This window comes from Alexandromys fortis, unplaced genomic scaffold (assembly GCF_014885135.2).
Source record: "Alexandromys fortis isolate MF-2015 unplaced genomic scaffold, M_Fortis_MF-2015_v1.1 scaffold_233, whole genome shotgun sequence".
Lineage (NCBI taxonomy): Eukaryota > Metazoa > Chordata > Mammalia > Rodentia > Cricetidae > Alexandromys > Alexandromys fortis.
The window spans coordinates 506,590-509,418 of record NW_026068146.1 but is presented as its reverse complement, the minus strand read 5'-3'; the positions used below and the strand labels follow the sequence as shown (position 1 = coordinate 509,418).

The following is a 2,829-nucleotide window of genomic DNA, read 5'->3' as shown; positions in this document are numbered from 1 at the left end:
AACAAAAATTCAGGGTAGGGTGTTTTAACTGTTTTCTGCTGAGGATGGTCTTTGTCAGAGGGGGTAGTTCTGGGTCCATTTAAGAGGGGGTCCTTTGGTCATGTAGCAAGGGTGAGTCAACTTGACCTGTCGTGATGGATCAGATAATTGCCATCCTGCATTTTTGAAAACACTTGGAAAATAACTATTAGAGGACTGTAATCAGCTGATTCAGTTACAGTAGAACTGAGAGATTTTCTGGGAAGATTAGGGGAAGGGGAAGAGGAGAAATGGAAGAGACAGAGCAGACCAGTGAGAGAAAGTGAGCATAGAGTTGGTTCAGAATGACCGCAATTGGTCCCATGGCCCGGACAGCTACACCAAAATGAACTAGCAGAAGTAGCAGGGAGTGATCAAAGGAAGGGGAGAAGAAAAAATAGAGGACTAATGTAAAGAATTGCATGTGGCCTGGGGTTAAAGGATGAAGGTCCCTTCTAGTCAGTTTCTCCACAGCATCTAAAAGGTCTTTTTGCAAATGTCATTTAGGAACAAATAGAGCTCTTGTAGGGTGAGGGCTATTGGGGGAGCTTACGTGGAACAATTGTTTGTGTATAAGATGAAGCTCAGTAAGTAAAACATTTAAAAAACAGGGTAAAAACATAATTGTGAGGATAATTTGGAGGAAAGCAGTGATCCAGAGGAGGAGCCAGAGGTGGAGGGAACCAGAAGCTCGTAGGAGGAGGAGGAGGAGCTTTGGCATTAAGTTTTTGTCTAGTCCCTGTCTTTAGGTGGCCCCATTTCAAACAAGTTAGGATTTGTTAGTGTGGAAGCAGCGTCATGGAGGAAGGCACAAACCATCCTTAGCTGTGCTCATAACTATTCTATGTAGTACTGCAGCAGTCATGGGGTCGAACTGGACCTGAGGGATAACCAAGCTGCTCTGAGCTGGAGAGACAGAGGTTGGCTAAGGCAAAGATGGCTTCAGTACAGTTGTTTTAGTTCCAAGTCCCCGAAACAATGTCCAGAGTGGCAAGAAGAGGGATGAATTGGATGGCTCGTGGCCTATTAATCCCCTTTCAGGCGTCACCCCATCTCCCAGTAACTGCTTCAAAGTTAACAGAAGGGTGGCAGCTGGAGTGCCTCAGGTCCATCCAAGGGGTCACAGTAAAACTTAACAGCTGACAAAGATACAGAACATAAATCAGGAGATAATATTTGTACACATTTGTGGGGAGCATTAAGAGATAAAGTTACAAGAGGAAAACTTTTACATCAAGGTTAGCATGAATCAATATAATGTAAGGTTAAATATAGAATTAACATAAATTTAAATGAAATTGTATAACTAGCTAATTTACTAGACGATTACCAGAGTTCTGCAGAAGGATAAAGTAACTGTAATTAGCTGTTTGTTACATCAGACTCCTGCATGAGGAACAAGCACCTGGAAGTTATGTAAAAGAAGCCAGCTAAAGTCAGCATCCAAGGGACAAAGCTGAACAGAAAGTGTCTAAGTGGTACTCCTTGCTTCCACATATGATAAACTTTGTATATTTGTTTCATTTATTAACAATACCATCTATTATTTAATGAAGATAGAGTATCTCAAGTGAAACACAACTTTTGGTTAGAAACAATTTGGTCAGGTAAAATTTTGAAAGTCATGTCAAAAAAGATGATTTACTTTACAAAGTTTTCTAAAACTAATCCTATTAACAGAACTTTCTAAAAATTTCTAGCTTCTCATTTCATGCACTCAACCAACAGATGAAAGATGAATCCTTTCCCCCTGGCTAGCAGCGCAGAGGCCGCATGATGCCTGGAGTTAGTATAAAAGAGGTTAACTAGCAGGAGTTCGTCAGAGCTCTGGCAGCCTTCCTCAAAAAGTCCGGGAAGCTGAAGGTCCCCGAATGGGTGGACACAGTCGAGCTGGCCAAACACGAAGAGCTTGCCCCCTATGATGAGAACTGGTTCTACACACGAGCTGCCTCTACAGCACAGTACCTGTACCTGCGTGGTGGTGCTGGGGTTGGCTCCTTGACCAAGATCTATGGAGGACGGCAGAGAAACGGTGTCAGGCCCAGCCACTTCAGCAGAGGCTCCAAGACTGTGGCCCGCCGCGTCCTCCAAGTCCTGGAGGGGCTGAAAATGGTGGAAATGGACCAAGATGGGCACTGCAAGCTAACACCTCAGGGACAGAGAGATCTGGACAGGATTGCCAGACAGGTGGCAGCTGCCAACAAGAAGCATTAGAACAAAGGATGCTGGGTTAATAAATTGCCTCATTCATAAGAAAAAAAAGATGAAAGCAGTCAGTCATATCAAATCTGTAATAAATAGTTTACATTATAGACTGAATTAGCAAGGCTAAAGCCAACTCTCCTCTCCTTTTGTGGATGGACAGATCTCTAGGTCATCACACACTGATAGCAGTAAGCAAATTTATTAACATTGCTCTATTTAAAAACAGATTGGATATTTAGAGGCAGAATTTGTAAACCAAGATAACAATATTAAATGAGCTTTAGAGATACTGGCTTTTGAAATTGCTTAGAAAACATCTATAAACATCCACTGCTAAAGCCTTTGTAGTCCTTGTAGACTTCAAGGTGAGAATGCAGGTGCTGGCCCTAGACCACTCTATCTAGGTAGAGATTAGATTATATCCTCAAAGCGCCACAGGTGAACCCAAGTTGAAGAGAGTTCCCTCGTCAAAGTCATCTGAATAATCTGAGAGCCGAGGAGATCACTTAATAGAATCATTTGTTGACTTTATACTATAAAAACAATTGTCATATTGGATATTCTGAATAACTTTGCAAAGCTGAGAGTTTGATGACAGAATCTGGT

The 2,829-nt window shown here is 42.2% G+C and overlaps 1 pseudogene; it reads left to right on the top strand.

Annotated features, from left to right (window-relative positions):
- The first annotated feature begins 1,794 nt into the window (after positions 1-1,794).
- On the top strand, positions 1,795-2,232 carry LOC126491362 (40S ribosomal protein S19-like; annotated as a pseudogene).
- Positions 2,233-2,829: the final 597 nt, after the last annotated feature.